Genomic DNA, 6,000 nt, shown 5'->3' with positions numbered 1-6,000 from the left:
AAGCCATGATGATCTGCCAAGACTATTTTAGAAATTTTGTGCTTAATGGCCTCAGCTGTATTTCTCACTTGTATTGTTCTTCCTCCAATGGATCTTTTGACATGGACTATTGACATGGTGAAATATAGACAGGTTGATAGGACAGGTGAACTTTTAATTATCTATGTGCCACACTTCTCTTGCAGTGAATACCATGGGTTCTTGACTTCAGAAATATTTTTGTGTGCCCATACCTTAGTGACATGAGCAATTTCAGTAACCAGAGCAGAAACCACAATGCCCATGGCAGTGTGGGTTTCATATGGGCAAGCAAGAGAGAAATTGCAGCTACCTGTGTCATGTGAGGTGAGAGCAATTGATATGGGGGCTGCTGCCCCCTTACCACCCTCCAATTTCTCCATCAGCTGTATCAATTCCAGGATAAAAGAAAGCCCATGTAAAAGTGCTTGCAGAGCTCGAGCTGGCAGCTACTCAGCACTCATTTTGCTGCAGTTTTTTTTTTATTCTCAAGTGTCTTTGGATTGAGCTGAACTGAACAAGGCACAGAGGGATCCATAAAATCCTCTGAAAAAAAAAAAAATAAAATCGTAAAATATCTTTTCTCTACATAAAATTGTAATGATATTTAAGAGTTTCCAATTGAGAATTCTTAGTATAGAAAATGTGTTGCTTTGGGAAGCCAAGACCTTCACTTTTAGGATAACACCCTTGATGTTTTTTTCTACCAAAGTATTATGAAAGTTTATCAATTCAGACCCACTATTAGAGAAAGATACTCTTCTTCTTGTATGCTGAGTTAATTTAACTTTTAGTAGAAGTTTAGAAAATGACAAATGAGAAAATGTTGCTGTAGCACAGAGACTGGAATCATTGAATCAGTCAGCTAATCAGAGGGATCAAAGTTTACAGAAAACCAATGTGAGATGTGTTAATGAGATGCTTGTATGAAACACAGCAAAATCCGAATGATAAATACATGTCATACCTTGCAATATCATAGAGGCATAACATCCACCTAGGCTTTATAGTTTTATGTTATTTACATGACAGTGCTTTCTAAAAATCTGAGAATTTTGTATTATTTTCCAGTGTGTTTGTAAATCCAAAATACTGGACAGGTGGCAAAGGAGGGGAAGAAAGTGTGTATCGTGATGACTATAATAAACAGTGGAGCAATGGAAGCAAACACAGAAAGACCTGTTAGAAGATGTATGTACTGTAAAAGGTGTCTTTGGGACACAGATGCCACTTTGTGTAGGAATGGCAGCAACTTTGTCTCCACATATGGCATGAAGAGTGAATTCATGTCCTACATAAGGATATTTTGATGTATGCCCAGGAGCCAACCTGCTCAATGATTAATATTAGTGCTGTTCTTCCCTTTGATGGAAACCCCTCTGGAGGGAAAGGCTACCAGTAGTGTCAGGTTATTAATGTTGCTGGCAGAGTAACTACTGCTAAAGTTGCAACATTTAACCCAATGAGTAACCACAGTATGCTGTTCCTCCAAAAAGATGTTCACAACCTTGTGAAATACAGTTCCACTCTTCCCTTGGAAGCTATCACTGTCACCAGAGTGCAGAGCTCAGGGCTACCCCTCTGCCCGCACTTGTGAAGAGCAGTTAGATCTCCATGAGCCTCACCTCCACCTCCTCATACACCTTGATCTCCAGACCCTTCCCCATCTTCATAGCTGTCCTTTAGACACTCTCTCATAGTTTTATGTCCTTCTTATATTGTGGCACCCAAACTGCACTCAGTGCTTGAGGTGAGGCTACACAGCACAAAGTACAGTGAGACACTGAGAAAAGGAGTCTTCCCTCACCAGGTTGGCAGCGTGGACCTGATGCACTGCCCTTGGGTACTGTTAGTCCTTGTTGGGCTGCCAGGGCATAGTGCTAACTCAGCTTTAATTTGATGTCAGCTAGAACTGCCTGATCCCCTTCTGTGGGGCTGCTCTCCAGCCTCTCATCCCCCAGTTTCTACATATATCCACACTTGCTCCATCTCAGGTAAAGAATCTAAGACTTGCTCTTGAATGGGGATGATGCTGGTTCTCCTATTTCATTGTGTGAACCATGCCTGGCCTTGTGAAACATTATGACTACTGCAGATGGCTTCTTTCTGCTGTTACTGGTAGCTAGTCCTGGATGTCATGAACGCTACAGCCCAGAGCTACTTGTGCGCTGCTGACTGCCAGCTATAAGAGAGACCAGGTCCTGTGCAGCACTCCCCAAGGGACACCCAGCTAGAAGACACCTTTTTTTCTTTACTGCAGCCTTGTGCTTAGTCCCATATGTGTCATAGTGTAACAGGGACGTGACAAGCTTTGTAAAGAAGGTAACCAAGCCACCTCTTGATTGCCAGCAGACAGAGTTTGCTTTGGTTAAGTGAAAGAAATGTAAAAAATAACCTATGATGCAGTGTGTCCAGTGACTAGGATGGCTGTTACAACTGAATGTGTTACTTTAGGGCATAAGTCCTGCACTGACACTGAATTCAAGACTGAAACAGGGAGAGCAATTCTATAAGTGCTGGTTCTGGGCTCAAAAGGGCTAAAGGTTTCTGGAGGTGACCTAGACCTAGGAGCCCCATGTCACTAAAATGCCAAGCTTTGTGGTTGTTTTTCCTCCCACTGTGGGAAAGAAAGGGAACTATTTCAGTAAAACAAGATGGAGAGGAACATGCACCTTAGAGAACGAAAGTACAATGTTGTGGGGGATTAACTTGGGAAATGAGAGAATGTATTGTGTCCCTGAATTGGGTCTTAGTGTTCCCAGTCTCAGTCCAGTGTGGAATCTGTCAGGATACCTCCTGCTTTTTGGAAACCTGGTGGGTTTCTTTTTCCCTGTTTCTGGTTTTGATCTGGAATCTTGTTCAGGATGTTAGAAACCAATGTTCTGCTATATATTATAGTCTTTTGTTATGGTTTTGTAATTTGGTTGGTGTTGGTATTCCACATCAGAACATTATGTCGGATAAAGGGAGTAAAGGGGACAGTTTTTTTTCTGTGGACTGCCTTAAATGGGCATGTGGGGAGCGGCACCGGAGGGGAGGTCGGGAAGGAGACGGGGTTTATGGCCCGGCTCCCTGCGAGGAGACAGGGTGGTTGGTGCTTTCCGCCTTCCACAGTCCGTCGGTGAGATTGGGGACTTGGTTTTCTCTTTGTTGAAACTCTCTTGTTGTTGTTTAGCGTTATTGGGTTTATTAAACTGCCGTTCGTGCTCAGATCATTCTTTTTTTTTTTTTTCTCCTTCTTTTTTTTTTTTTTTTTAGACCCAATCACTATCTCACTATCTCCCTTCCTTTCCCCTCTCCCGGAGCGCACGAGGTCGGGCAGTGCCACGCCGTGCCGTGTCATGCCGCACCGCGATGTTAGAGAAGGGAGGCACTTTTTTTCCTGCTCCCCTGGGTTTGTTCCCATTGTCACGGAATGAGCTCTAAAGAGAATTTCGTGACACCTTTCTCTACTGAATTTTGATGGAATTCATCTGTTTGTAGATACTTTTTAAATATATATATATATATATATATATATATATATATATATATAAAATATAACAGTATAGAATCATAATTTTTCTCCTTGGATTAGTAGGTGAAACTAATCCCAGGTTGAAGACATGAACTGCTATAAGCTTTATAGTATCCCTTATCATAAATCAGTTCAAATGAAATTTGCAACATTTTTTTAAAAATTGGAAATATATTTTTCTTTAGTTTATGGAGTGATAGGAAATTAAATGGCATAAGAAGATGACACTTTTTCACTCTCTTTTTAATAGGTAAATGATTGTATATTCTTAGCACACATCTTTTTGTCATCTTCAGGGAGGCTGGCTATTGTATTAGTAATTTGTAATCCCAGTCCTGACACAGCAGAATTCATGGGACTAGGTGCTGTACAAATACAGAATGAAGAGATGGAGCTTTTTCCAGAAGCTGCAGCATTCCTGAAGGAAAAAAACAAAACAAAACAAACAAAAAAACAATTTAGGGAATGCTAAAAAATAAGATGGTGAGAAGTGTGTTGGGGGTTGTTTCCGGCAGGTACTAATTAAGCCCAAGATATATCCAAGCATTCCCAGTTTTCACAACCACAGTGTAACTCAGTGGCTGGTAGGACTGAAACAGACATTCTGAAGAAACAGTGCTACTGATGAGCATGAGGCTTGTTGTTAAAGCCTTTTTTTCATTTTGTTTTTCTTAGAGGACGGGAAAGAGGTACCCAACAGTTAGAACACAGCATTTATTTTGCAAACACAGAAAAGCAACCTAAATAGAAATAGCGAGACACTTATGTACATGACAAAAATTGCATCAATACTTCGGCCATACATCAGCTTATGAATTCTGTATTGATTTGTTTTTCTTCCAGCACCAAGACAATATTAGTGCTACATGCATGGAGCTTCCTTAGCTAATGGATCCAAGGCTTAGTGGTTGGAGCATGGGGACCAGTAATCAAGAAACCCCAAATACTCCATCTACTTTGGACAAAGTGTTTCTCGCTTTCTTTTCTTACTTTCCATACCTGTTCATGTGACAGGAGGTATTTCATACTCACCTGTGTTACAGGTTTGATGTCAAAAATCTACTGGACAATTTAAGTGATTTTAAAACACAGTATATACAGAAAAGGTTTTTTTCCTGTTACTCTGGTCCATGAATGTTCCTTTCACATTGTCATACTTCTTTGTTGCATTTGCATTGTCGTGACAGCCAGATGTCTAACTCAAGTGTTTTGCCAGACACCATGTAAGCATGCCACAGGAGATGGCCCTAGTGTTGCTGGTATCCTCTGCCCTTCAGATCAGGGCTGATTCTACACTGGCAAGGGCTCCCTCTAGCATCCTTGCACATGTTCATGCCTTCCACTCCAGAGCTTGCTGTGTGTTTCTGCATCTTGGGGACATGAGTGTCCTCTGGCGAGCTATCTTATTGAAGACAAGAATGGAAATAATAATAATAAAGTGAACCAGCTCCATAGGAAAATGGAATTTCCTCAGGTATCAAGTGGTAGTCTGTGAATCCTTCCTCTTGTGTTATTTTTTGGTTTGTTTGTTTTGTTTTTTGTTTTGTTTTGTTGTTGTTGTTGTTGTTTTTCTTATGTGTGGAAGAGAGATAAAGTAGGAAAAGCAAGTCATGTAGCTGCACATCATGACAATTGAAATTAGTAAGCAGCTTTAGTGGCCTCCCCTGTCAAAAAAGCCTGCCATTCTTACTGAAAATATGGGCACGGTGACTAAGGATAGAAAGGAGAACTGAGCTGGTACAAAGGAAATACAGATCGTACCATACTTAAAGAAATTTAGATCACTGCCTTCCCAAGGAAAACATTTTTATTAACCAGCTTTGCTTTACAACTTTAAAAAGGCATAGTTTTCCTTGTCATCTCCTGACTACATTTGTGTCAAGAAAGTGTTTCTGTAGCAAAGTATGCTTCTGAGTTTATAAGATACAGTGTTTGATATGGCTCCTACTGATGTATGTTGAAGCTTTTCTCACTAGTCTTACTAGAAACAAGTTTATGTATGGGAGTAATGAGAAAAGCCTCTTTGCTTTTGTATTCTAATTTAAAATCTCTTAAGATTTTAAGACCTTATGAACACCTACATATTCTCTAATAATGAACTGCTTTTTCTTCCTAGCTGCCATTTTCAGAGAGATCTATCACCAAAAATCCAGTTTCGTGCTAGTATGGGACTAGGCAAACTCTATTTGAAAGTTATTGTATCACAGCCCAAAGTAGTAGCTACTGAATTCCTATGTGTTTTATGAGCTTTTGGAAAAGGGGCTTTACACAGAGATTTTTAGCACTGCATTGCTTTTATTTAAAGCATCCTGTTGTTTCTATTAAGCAGTTCTGCTGCTAAGCTCAAAACCCAATCAATTTCAGCCAGCCCTTGTGAGTCCCTTTTACTGAATTTGTGGTGAGTCAGGAGGTACTTCTACCTGCCTCATGCCCCTGGAACTAGAATTTATCCATGATCCAAAAAG

General features: G+C 40.4%; 1 protein-coding gene across 3 annotated transcripts in view; it reads left to right on the top strand.

The window, feature by feature from the left end:
• The window catches only part of POU6F2 (POU class 6 homeobox 2), a 303,385-nt gene that overhangs the window by 94,575 nt on the left and 202,810 nt on the right, over positions 1–6,000 (top strand). The window lies entirely within an intron of this gene.

This window comes from Coturnix japonica, chromosome 2 (genome assembly GCF_001577835.2).
Source record: "Coturnix japonica isolate 7356 chromosome 2, Coturnix japonica 2.1, whole genome shotgun sequence".
Taxonomy (NCBI): domain Eukaryota; kingdom Metazoa; phylum Chordata; class Aves; order Galliformes; family Phasianidae; genus Coturnix; species Coturnix japonica.
Note: the sequence above shows the minus strand (reverse complement) of the source record. Positions and strands in the feature narration are given on the sequence as shown.